General features: G+C 42.8%; 1 protein-coding gene across 6 annotated transcripts in view; it reads left to right on the forward strand.

The window, feature by feature from the left end:
- GPHN (gephyrin) overlaps positions 1–13,408 on the forward strand; it is a 453,097-nt gene that overhangs the window by 280,434 nt on the left and 159,255 nt on the right. The window lies entirely within an intron of this gene.

The following is a 13,408-nucleotide window of genomic DNA, read 5'->3' on the forward strand; positions in this document are numbered from 1 at the left end:
TTCCTGTTGGTGCAATTTTCCAGCCTTCCCCCTTCTGTTCTTTCTGGCTACAAGTCTTTTTTTCTGTTGTCATTTGCAATCTTCTGCAATTCATCTTCTATCCTCCTGGGGCTCCAAACTCTGGCTATCTCCATTGGCTCTTCCTCTGTTCTTGTAAAACTAGCTGCTCTTCTCTCCTTTTTTTTTTTTTTCCTCTCTCATGTTCTCGTACTGTCTTCCTTTCCCCTTCCTTTTCCAACTCAGCAAACCTGCTCCTTAACTCTATTTCTCCTTCGCTAGCCAGTCTTTTCCTCTGCTCTGTTCTCATAGTCACATGCTTCCGCTGGCCACTTTCCTAATCCAGCAGTCTGCTCTGAGAGTCCTTTGGTCCAGCTTGCATCTGCAAGTCTTGAGTTTTCCTTTCAGCCTTCTATCTCCTTCCCTCCATCATCTGCTCCACTCCCCTTTGAAACTCTAGTTTCTAGCTGCATCTCCATACCTCAACTCTTCTCTTCCATCAGATCGATCAAGTGGCACTTCAGGTACCCTCTCCAGAATAATGTACATCCCACAGGTGCCACATCCAGTCATCTTCATTGTCTTTTCCTTTTTCAGGACCCTACCATTGATACTTATGCAGCTGTCATAGCCTTCCCTCCTAAGCGCATGTCAAAAAAACAAAAACACCCTACAAACACAAAAACCAAAAGCAGACCAGTGCATAGCCCCTCATCCAAACTTTCAGTCAAACTCTGTTTTCAGCTGTTTTCTGGCTCCTGTGCCACTGCTCCTTTGTGCACAAGTCTTAACTAATCAAGACAATAATCACAACTTGCCACCTCTCTAAGTATTTTCGGATTGCAGTTTACTGTATGCACCATGGAACAGGTGAGTTTTAAGGATGGAATAAAGAAAGGTAAGGTGATCATTTTTCAGATTTTTCTGGGAGCTTTTCCCACTTGTGAGAGGCAGCATGGGAGAAAGTGTGAACGCGCTTTTCAGAGAAATGGGCAATCATGGCTGATATCACTGGCAGAGAAAAGACGTGAATTTACCTTGTGATAAGATAAAAAGTTGAACAAGTAGACAGAACTAGATTATCAAGAGCTAGAAAAGTTAGGACAAGAAGTTCATGTTTGGTGCTATGGAAAAGGGAGAGCCAATGTAGGCAGTTGAAATAGAAAAGCATGCAAGGAGTATTGTCTTAGCAGTAGCTTAGAGACTAAATGGTGAAAGGAGATGAAACAATAATTTATGGGAGATAAGGGGTAAAGGCTGGACTTTTTTAAGATGGAAGAGACCAGGTATGTTTTTTGTTGTAAGGGGAAGAACCCTGAGGAGAATGAAAAGTTGAGAAGGGTAAAGGTAGGAGTCAGAATGGGGTGAGGGAACTCAAGAGATGAAAGGGGATGAGTCACTGAAGCAGGTGCAGGGGTTCGAGAAGAAACCTAGGAAACAGTCCCAGTGTCTGGGACTGAGGCAAAGGAGGAAAGAGTGGTGGGGGGATGAATATATAAAGAAGGGGGACTCTGTGTCTGATTTTTTTTTTCTTTGTAGAAACTGACAAGATTTATGCAGAGAGGGAATGTCCTTAGCTCCTTATATCAAAGTCCTTATGGCAGCCTTTCAATCCCTATCGTGACTCGTCCCAGGCTCTAACCTTCCCTCTTAAGGTTTCTTTGAGACCGAGCTTTGAACCAGAGAGGAATATTCATAAGACTGTCACAACCCCGTTTGGATTCTATTATTCCACTTAATCAATATTCAGTATAATATTAAATAATAACTGCACACCTCTGTGGAGAATTTAAAACAAAGACCCTTTAAAAACACACACTTATAGCCTATATATCAATATTTAAATGAATACCAAACAATTTATACTAGGGCTGTCAAGCGATTAAAAAAATTAATCGTGATTAACAAAATAAAGCGCAATTAATCGCACTGTTAATAATAATAGAATACCATTTATTTAAATATTTTTGGATGTTTTCTACATTTTCAAACATATTGATTTCAATTACAACACCGAATACAAAAGTGTACAATGCTCACTTCATATTTATTTTTTATTACAAATATTTGCACTGTAAAAAAAACAAAAGAAATAGTATATTTTAATTCACCTAATACAAGTACTGTATTGCAATCTCTTTATAATGAAAGTTGAACTTACAAATGTAGAATTATGTACAAAATATAACTGCATTCAAAAATAAAACAATGTAAAACTTTAGAACCTACAAGTCCACTCAGTTCTACTTCAGCCAATCGCTCAGACAAACAAGTTTGGTTACAATTTGCAGGAGATAATGCTGCCCACATCTTGTTTACAATGTCACCTGAAAGGGAGAACAGGCGCTCGCATGGCACTGTTGTAGCCAGCATTGCAAGATATTCATGTGCCAGATGTGCTAAAGATTCATATGTCCCTTCATGCTTCAACTACCATTCCAGAATATATGCAGCCATGCTGATGACAGTTTCTGCTCGATAACGATCTAAAGCAGAGCGGACCTACGCATGTTCGTTTTCATCATCTGAGTCAGATGCCACCAGCAGAAGGTTGATTTTCTTTTTTGGTAGTTCAGGTTCTATAGTTTCCACATCGGAGGGTTGCTCTTTTAAGACATCTGAAAGCATTCTCCACACCTCATCCCTCTCAGATTTTGGAAGGCCCTTCAGATTCTTAAACCTTGGGTCGAGTGCTGTATCTATCCTTAGAAATCTCACATTGGTACCTTCTTTGCATTTTGTCAAATCTGCTGTGAAAGTGTTCTTAAAACGAACATGTGCTGGGTCATCATCAGAGACTGCTATAACATGAAATATATGGCAGAATGTGAGTAAAGCAGAACAGGAGACGTACAATTCTCCCCCAAGTTCAGTCACAAATTTAATTAATGCATTATTTTTTTAACGAGCATCATCAGCATGGAAGCATGTCCTCGGGAATGGTGGCCGAAGCATGAAGGGGCATATGAATGTTTAGTATATCTGGCACATAAATACCTTGCAACGTCAGCTACAAAAGCGCCATGCGAACACCTGTTCTCACTTTCAGGTGACATTGTAAATAAGAAGCAGTCAGCAGTATCTCCCGTAACTGTAAACAAACTTGTTTCTCTTAGCAATTGGCTGAACAAGAAGTAGGACTGAATGGACTTGTAAGCTCTAGTTTTACATTGTTTTGTTTTTGAGTGCAGTTATGTAACAAAAAAACCCTACTTTGTAAGTTACACTTTCATGATAAAGAGATTGAACTAAAGTACTTGTATGGGCTGAATTGAAAAATACTATTTCTTTTATCATTTTCAAATTGCAAATATTTGTAATAAAAATACTATAAAGTGAGCACTGTAAACTTCATATTCTGTGTTGTAATAGAAATTAATATATTTTAAAATGTAGAAAAACATCCATAAATATTTCATAAATTTCAATTGGTATTCTCTTGCTTAACAGTGCGATTAATTGTGATTAATATTTTTAATCATAGTTAATTTTTTTGAGTTAAGCATGTGAGTTAACTGCGATTAATCAACAGCCCTACTTTCTAGTTTTTTAATCAAAATGTCATGTGGTACCAAGTCAAATGTCTTACAGAAGTCCAAGTAACTTCAATACTTCTACCTATGTCAGCCAAATCTGGAATCACAGCAAAACAAGATATCGTTAGATTGACCAGATCTGTTTTCTATAAACCCATGTTGATTGGCATTAATTATGTTACTCTCCTTTAATTCTTTATTAATCAAATCCAGTGCCGGCTGTTCCATTATCTTGTCTGGGATCAATGTGAGGCTGACAGGACTATAACTACCTGGGTCATCCCATCTACCCTATTTGAAAATTGGCACAATATTCGTTTTTTTCCGGTATTCTGGGAATTCCCCAGTGTTCTAAGACTTATTGAAAATCAGCGTGCTCTGAAGCCAGCTCTTTTAAAACTCTTGGATGCAAGTTATCCAGACTTGCTGATTTTTAAAATGTATGGCTTTAGTAGCTGCTATTTTACATCTTCCCATTATATTTCACATGTAAAATTGGAATACCTTTATTTTTCAGACTCTCATATTTCACAAATATGTTGCTTAATTAATCTCAAACTTTCCCCCAAATTCTCCTTTGGCAAGAGTTCACACATCAGAAATTTCAGGTGGAGAGATTTTGTTTTGATAAGAATAGTGATAGAGGGGTCACAAGTGGGATTATAAAGAAAAGATAGTTGTAATTTTAGGGCCTGACCTTGAAAGCCCTCATGGGGAATGACTTTAGTAAACTACACTTGTGAGTAAGCCTTACTCATTTGAAGAAAGTTTGCATGATTGTGTTAATATTTCAACTTAATACTTTTTTGTTTTCCATTCATTTTTATTAAACTGTTTATTTAGACTCATAGACTCATAGACTTTAAGGTCAGAAGGGACCATTATGATCATCTAGTCTGACCCCCCGCATGATGCAGGCCACAAAGCCGTCCCAACCCTTTCCCTTGACTCTGCTGTTGAAGTCCCCAAATCCTGTGGTTTAGAGACTTCAAGCAGCAGAGAATCCTCCAGCTAGCGACCCCTGCCCCATGTTGTGGAGGAAGGCAAAAAACCTCCAGGGCCTCTGCCAATCTACCCTGGAGGAAAATTCCTTCCCGACCCCAAATATGGCGATCAGTAGAACCCCGAGCATGTAGGCAAGATTCTCCAGCCAGACCCTCATTGGCCATTGATACTATTTACCAGCGATGGCACACTGTTCATTTGACTAAAATCACGTTATCCCATTAAACCATTTCCTCCATAAACTTATCTAGCTTAATCTTAAAACCAGACAGGTCCTTTGCCCCCACCGTTTCCCTCGGAAGGCTGTTCCAATATTTCACCCCTCTGACGGTCAGAAACCTTCGTCTAATTTCAAGCCTAAACTTCCCCACGGCCAGTTTATATCCTCCATTCGTTCTCGTGTCCACATTAGTACTGAGCTGAAATAATTCCTCTCCCTCCCTAGTATGTATTCCTTTAATATATTTAAAGAGAGCAATCATATCCCCCCTCAGCCTTCGTTTGGTTAGGCTAAACAACCCGAGCTCCTCAAGTCTCCTTTCATACGACAGGTTTTCCATTCCTCTGATCATCCTAGTGGCCCTTCTCTGTACCCGTTCAAGTTTGAGTTCATCTTTTTTAAACATCGGAGACCAGAACTGCACACAGTACTCCAAATGAGGTCTCACCGGTGCCTTGTACAACGGAAGCAGCACCTCCTTATCCCTACTTGATATACCTCGCCTAATGCATCCCAACACCGCATTGGCTTTTTTCACCGCCACGTCACATTGTCGACTCATAGTCATCCTGCGGTCTACCAGGACTCCGAGGTCTTTCTCCTCCTCCGTTACTTCTAACTGATGCGTCCCCAGCTTGTAACTAAAATTGTTGTTAGTCATCCCTAAGTGCATCACCTTACACTTTTCACTATTAAATTTCATCCTATTTCTGTTACTCCAATTTACAAGGTCATTCAAATCTCCCTGCAGAATATCCCGATCCTCCTCCGAATTGGCAATACCTCCCAACTTTGTGTCATCTGCAAACTTTATCAGCCCACTCCTACAATTGGTTCCGAGGTCAGTAATAAATAGATTAAATAAAATCGGTCCCAAAACCGAACCCTGAGGAACTCCACTGGTGACCTCCCTCCAACCTGACAGTTCACCTTTCAGTACGACCCGCTGCAGTCTCCCCATTAACCAGTTCCTTATCCACCTCTGGATTTTCATATCGATCCCCATCTTTTCCAATTTAACCAATAATTGCTCATGCAGTACAGTATCAAACGCTTTACTGAAATCAAGGTATATTAGGTCCACAGCATTTCCCTTATCTAATAAGTCTGTTACTTTCTCAAAGAAGGAGATCAGATTGGTTTGGCACGATCTGCCCTTGGTAAAACCATGTTGTAATTTGTCCCAATTGCCATTGACCTCAAGGTCCTTAACTACTTTCTCCTTCAGAATTTTCTCCAGGACCTTGCACACTTGACAGGCCTGTAGTTACCCGGGTCACTTTTTTTCCCTTTCTTGAAAATAGGAACCACATTAGCTATTCTCCAGTCCAACGGTACCACCCCCGAGTTTAAAGATTCATTAACAATTATCGCTAAGGGGCCTGCTATTTCTCGCGCCAGTTCCTTCAATATTCTTGGATGAAGATCATCCGGTCCACCCGACTTAGTCCCGTTAAGGTGTTCAAGTTTGGTTTCTACCTCGGATATGGTAATCCCCCCTCCTGTATCCCCCTCCATCACACTGCCAATATTCCTAATCCCTTCATTGGCCTCATTGAACACCGATGCAAAATATTCGTTTAGATATTGTGCCATGCCTAAATTATCCTTAATCTCCACTCCAGCTATAGTCTTCAGCGGTCCCACTTCTTCTTTCTTTGCTTTCTTCCTATTTATATGGCTATAAAACCTCTTACTATTGCTTTTAATTCCCCTTGCAAGGTCCAACTCTACATGGCTTTTGGCCTTTCTCACTCCATCTCTACATGCTCTGACCTCAATAAGGTACGTTTCCTTACTGATCTCTCCCCTCTTCCACTCTTTGTACGCTTTCTGTTTTTTCCTAATCGCCCCTTTGAGACGGTCACTCATCCAGCTCGGTCTAAATCTCTTGCTTACTAACCGTTTTCCCTTTTTTGGGATACAGGCCTCCGACAGCTCCTGCAGCTTTAACTTAAAATAATCCCAGGCATCTTCTGCCTTTAGATCCATTAATATGTTTTCCCAATCCACTTCCCTTAAAGGTCCTCTTAATTTATTAAAATTAGCCTTTTTAAAATTGTAAACCCTAGTCTTCGATTTAATTCTGTTAATCCTTCCATTTAGTTTAAACCGAATTAGCTCATGATCACTGGAGCCAAGGTTGTCCCCTACAACCATTCCCTCAACGAGGTCCTCACTACTCACCAAATCCAAAATGGCCTCCCCCCTCGTCGGTTCAGCTACAACTTGATGAAGGAATTGATCAGCAAGCACATCTAGGAACATCTGAGCCCTATTATTGCTACTAGCATTTGTTCCCCAATCTATATCTGGGAAGTTAAAATCCCCCATAATTACACAGTTCCTATTAGTATTTACTTCCCTAAACACATTAAATAGTTCTTTATCCATATCCTGGGTCGATCCCAGAGGTCTATAGCACACCCCAAGCACTATCCCAGGGGAGGCTCTAGTAGCTATTTTACCCAGTGTGAGTATTGCCCAGACGGCCTCCGTCTTATCCATTCCATCAGTTATTATTTGTTTACAGCTTATCTCATTATTGACATACAATGCCACCCCCCCACCTTTACCTTTGTTCCGGTCGTTCCTAAACAGCACATACCCTTCCATACCTGTACTCCAGTCATGACTGCCGTTCCACCACGTTTCAGTTATTCCTACGATATCCGGTTTCATTTCTCGGACCAGGAACTCCAATTCCTCCATTTTGTTACCTAGGCTTCTCGCATTGGTGTATAAACATCCTAATGTATGCCGTTTAGCCTGTCTCCCAGTAGTTATGCAATTTGTTACGGACCCCTTACTGTTCATCCCCCCTCTCCTTCTTATGTCCAATTCCATCCCCCCGGCTATATCTCTTCTTATCTCATCACTCACCTTTTCAATGTTGGAATCTGGCGTGGAGATCAACTGTACATCTCCCAACCGTCTCCCCCAACTTCCTAGTTTAAAGCTCTTTTGATGAGATGAGCCAGCCTCCCTCCCAGAAGTCTATTTCCTTCCCTCCCTCCCAGAAGTCTATTTCCTTCCCTACTCCATCCCGTGAGAACAGCTGTCTGTTCCCGAAAGCCTCCCAGTGGCCATACATCCCAAAGCCCTCCTTATAGCACCACTCCCTTAGCCAACTATTTATTCTCACAATCCTATCAGCCCTTTGCTGCCCTTCTCTAGGAACAGGCAGAATCCCACTAAAGATGATCTGAGCCTCTATTTCCTTGAGCGTCTTCCCCAGCCTGGCATAATTTCCCTCGATTCTCTCTAACGAGAACCTAGCCGTGTCATTCGTTCCGACATGAAGGATTATCAAGGGGTTCTTACCTGCTCCTTTTAGTATCCTTTTCAATCGCAGGTCCACATCCCGTATCTTTGCGCCCGGTAGACAGAAAACCCTTCTGTTCTCTGGGTCCGCCCTGGTCACAGGCCTATCCAACCTCCTCAGTAAGGAGTCCCCAATCACATAAACCTGCCGTCGCCTGGCGACAGTGCGATCTACCAATCTATCTTCTGTTCCCTCTAGTCGAAACCTGTGTCTGTTCCTATTTTCCCTCATACTCCCCCCTGTGCCATCCTGTATCCTCCCAGAGCCCAGATTTGGTGCTGTCTCCATCAACTCCTCCCCTCTCTCTATTGGACTAGCTGCTCTTCTCTTCTTCCTCACCCTCCCACCTTCAGTTACCACCTGCTGCCCCCCCTCCTCGTTATCCAAACACCCAAACCTGTTCCTAAGTTCTATTTCCCCTTCGCTAGCTCTCCTTTTCCTTGGCCTGCTTCTCACGGTCACATGCTTCCACTGCCCTTGTTCGTCCCCAAATATTCCCCCCTCACAGTCCTCAGCCTCTGCTTCCACCTGCACCCCTGAGCATTCCCCTTCTGCCCCTCCTTGCCTTTCCTCCATCAGCTGCTCAAACCCCCTTCTAAACTCCACCAGCGTATCTACCTGCATCTCCAACCCCTTAATCTTTTCTTCCAATAACTGTATTAGGCGGCACTTCATGCAAACATACCTCTGTTCAGGCTCACCCGCTAGAACCATATACGTACCGCAGCTTCCACATGCAATCATCTGCATTCTGTCCACTGCTGCCTGGCTCATGGCTGCTACAGTCTCTGCCCACAGCACCTGGGGACACAGAGCACACACCACACCGCGCCCTCCTGCCTCCCCTTCCACCTCCCCCTGCAAACTCCCATTCAAACTCCCCTGTTAGCAGCCCTGTTTGCTGCCTCCTGTGCCGCTGCTTGCAGCTGTGCCGCCGCCTGGCTGGACGGCCGCTTTTATAGGCCTCCTACTCAGCCAAGCTCCGCCCCCTAATCAGGGCTCGGCGTCCCTCCCAGCACCCTGCCCCTACAGGCCTCTACACACACAAGCACTACAAAGACAGACGCAAGTACAGATACCTTCTCCTCCAATGAGACTCCCATTCAAACTCCCCTGTTAGCAGCCCTGTTTGCTGCCTCCTGTGCCGCTGCTTGCAGCTGTGCCGCCGCCTGGCTGGACGGCCGCTTTTATAGGCCTCCTACTCAGCCAAGCTCCGCCCCCTAATCAGGGCTCGGCGTCCCTCCCAGCACCCTGCCCCTACAGGCCTCTACACACACAAGCACTACAAAGACAGACGCAAGTACAGATACCTTCTCCTCCAATGAGACTCCCACTCAAACTCCCCTGTTAGCAGTCCTGTTTGCTGCCTCCTGTGCCGCTTCATTCCTCTGAAGCATCTCTAAGAATGTTTTTCTTAGCATTTCAGTCTTCTTCCATGTAATTACAGTGTGTAGTGTTTTGTTCCCGCTGTTGTCAATACATTGCCTCAACAAATTATTGGTTACTTTTTGATCCCATGTGTCTGATTTATCAAGATTGTATCACTATCAAAGGGGTGGTGTATCTCTAACTTTTGGGGCCATCAGTTCAATAATCATAGAATCATAGAACTGGAAGAGACTTCGAGAGTCCAGTCTCCTGCACTCATGGCAGGACTAAGTATTATGTAGACCAGGAGTCGGCAATGTTTGGCACGCGGCTCGCCAGGGTAAGCACCCTGGCGGGCCGGGCCAGTTTTATTTACTTGCTGACGCGGCAGGTTCGGCCGATCGCGGCCCCTACTGGCCGCGGTTCGCCGTCCTGGGCCAATGGGGGCGGCGAGAAGCGGCACGGGCAAGCGATGTGCTGGCCGCGAACGTTGCCGACCCTTGATGTAGACCATTCCTGACAGATGTTTGTCTAACCTGCTCTTAAAAATCTCCAATGATGGAGATTCCACAACCTCCCTAGGCAATTTATTCCAGTGTTTAACCACCCTGACAGGAAGTTTTTCCTAATGTCCAACCTAAACCTCCCTTGCTGCAATTTAAGCCCATTGCTTCTCGTCCTATCCTCAGAGGTTAAGAACAATAATTTTTCTCCCTCCTCCTTGTAACAACCTTTTATGTACTTGAAAACGGTTATCACATCCCCTCTCATCTTCTCTTTTCTAAACTAAACAAACTTGATTTTTTCAATCTTCCCTCATAGGTCATGTTTCCTAGACTTTTAATCATTTTTGTTGCTCTTTTCTGGGCTTTCTATAATTTGTCCACATCTTTCCTGAAATATGGCACCCAGAACTGGACACAGTACTCCATTTGAGGCCTAATCAACGCAGAGTAGAGCGGAAGAATTACTTCTTGTGTCTTGCTTATAACACTCCTGCTAATACGTCCCAGAATTATGTTCGCTTTTTTTGCAACAGTGTTACACTGTTGATTTATATTTAGTTTGTGATCCACTATGACCCCCAGATCCCTTTCCGCAGTACTCCTTCCTAGGCAGACATTTCCCATTTTATATGTGTGCAACCGATTGTTTCTTTCTAAGTGGAGTACTTTGCATTTGTTCTTATTGAATTTCATCCTATTTACTTCGACCATATCTCCAGTTTGTCCAGATCATTTTGAATTTTGATCCTATTCTCCAAAGTACTTGCAACCCCTCCCAGCTTGGTATCATCCGCACACTTTATAAGTGTACTCTCTATGCCATTATCTAAATCACTGATATTGAAGATATTGAACAGAACCGGACCCAGAACTGATACCTGTGGGACCCCACTCGTTATGCCCTTCCAGCATGTTTGTGAACCACTGATAACTCTCTGGGAACGGTTTTCCGACCAGTGTTGCACCCACCTTATAGTAGCTCCATCTAGGTTGCATTTCCCTAGTTTGTTTATGAGATGGTCATGCGAGACAGTATCAAATGCTTTTAGTAAAGTCAAGATATATCACATCTACTGCTTCCCTCCTATCCAAAAAGCTTGTTACCCTGTCAAAGAAAGCTATCAGGTTGATTTGACATGATTTGTTTTTGACAAATCCATGATGACTGATACTTACCACCTTAATGTCCATATGGTTACTGTATATACTATTTGCACATTTATGACAATCTGATTTTTAATAAGAATAAAATGTATTTCCAAAAAGCATGTGTTATAGACACAAGAAGGTCTAAGAAAAGGTTTTTAGGATAATGAAAGGTAGTTCCTGGGCCCACTGGCCCTTATCCTAATTCAGGGTTTGAAAAACCCACTAATTCATTTATTTCTGACAGTGGGAAAGCTTTCCCCAACCAGTGGGTCCTTAGACATCAATTTCCAGAGAATCTGTTCTATTAGGTATTTTAGTTAGGTTTCTTGCCATATGTGCTGTGACAATAATCTTCTGAATGTGAACAGATGCATTAATATCTTTCTCAGTCTGTAGACAGGGGGTTCCAATGCATCTTTAGCTGCTCATAGCTTTCCCAAATGCCAGCAGAATGAAATTAACTCAGCTGCAGTCAGTGTCACCAATTCATAATCCTGTGTTCAGCAGTGAAACGGGCCAGAATTATCTCCATATTACCCTGCTGACTGGGAAAGTTGTGAGCAACAGAAAAGACAGGCACTCAAGCTAATCATTAGAGGATACAAAGAAGGAACCTGGCCAGCTGGGGGGCCATCACTTCAAACACACAAGCTCATATACCTAACATCCAGGATACTAGGAGAGGAGGAGATATCCATAAACAACTCCTTGCAACCGCAAGGTAGCTGGTTGAAGGGCAGAATAGGAGAAAACTATTCCTTTGCAGAAGGCAGGAAAGGACAGGAGGAACACATTTATGAAGCCCTTGTGATAGTGAAGCAGACTGTCAAGAACATGGTGAGGAAAAGAGAGATCTTTCTACTTTCTAGCAGTGGAGGGTGGGAGTGAGAAGGGAAGCTTCATAATTATCAGACACCTAGGGCTAAATTCATTTCTGCTGTGGGGTATGTACCAGCACAGGGACTAAGAAGAGGCAGTTTATGCCTCCCCTATTAAGGTCCAGTGTTCAGGCTAGGACAGGCATCAAGGCTACCCAAATTGCACCTCCATTTTAGTGGCCCCTATATTCCATTTCAGGTGCAAAATCACCAGGACAGTAAGAATACCCTGGCCAGGCCCCTTGTTGTCCCCAGTCTACCTGCTTCTTTCTCTGCCCTATCCCTGCTCTGCTTCCACTTCTCCTCCAAATTCAGATGCCCTTTATGTCAAGAACTGCTGTGAAGGGGTATTAGTTGGTTGCCCTGCAGCCCCTAGCAGCCAGAAGCTCGTTAAAAAGATGCCTGAATAGGATCCAGATTGCAGCACCCTGACAAGCCCACCTCTTTCACAGCACTTGAAGATAGAGATCTGGCTTCTCGCCAAGGCTTTGCTCCTTATTCTCACTTGTGCCCACCACCGAAACATCTTCCATGTTGGCCTTTGGCTAGTCATAGGTCTTGTACTCTGGCTAGTGGAAACTGATGATTATTCTTTTGGAAATTGAAAACAGGATACTGTATTGATCCATTAGAGTGTGAAACTCTCAGTGAGGAGAGAAATTCAAAAAATATTATTCTAAAGCTCTAATGTATTGTATTAATGCATTGTAGCTGGTGTTCCATGATCAACTCTACACCATACTGTCAGTTGTGATTGGGGAGTAAATACCACTAAATAAGGGCAACTTGGCCAAATAGCCAAGTGGTCTCAGAAAAAGGAGGAGATTAAAATAATGGAGTGCGACTTTGAAGACGGCTGTAGGGAAAACATTATACAGTATAGGGAAAATATATTACAGAATATATTGTAGAACCAGCCCTCACAGCTCTTAGAACTCACTTCTCTGACTTTTGGAACTCAAAAGTCATGTTTTATATGTCTTACAAGATTATAAAAACACAAAAAAGTGAATGAATAATTTGAACAGGCAGTCCAATTATAATAGACAATTTTGTATCTCTGGTTGGTTGGATCTACGTATTACAGTGATAGGAAGATAGAAGCTTTCTGAAACTTAATATTTTAGACGCAAGAAAATCTGTTTCTTAAATCCACCATGTTTCCACTTTTCCTTGGGATTGAACAAAAGAGCTAGAAAGAGAAAACTAAAGGCTAGATTTACTTTCATAACCCAGCATACGTAATTAAATAGGTTTGCTCATAAACTGGTATAAATCAGCATAGTTCCATTTATTTCAAAGGAGCTACACTGATTTACACCAGCTAAGGATCTGGCCCTTAAATTGCAGTTCAAAAATGGCAGGCCAGACTATTTGAAAACAGTGACATATGGAAAACAAAAGATCAAGGCACAGCAATGGGT

This window comes from Malaclemys terrapin, chromosome 4, assembly GCF_027887155.1.
Source record: "Malaclemys terrapin pileata isolate rMalTer1 chromosome 4, rMalTer1.hap1, whole genome shotgun sequence".
In the NCBI taxonomy this organism is placed as follows: Eukaryota; Metazoa; Chordata; order Testudines; family Emydidae; genus Malaclemys; species Malaclemys terrapin.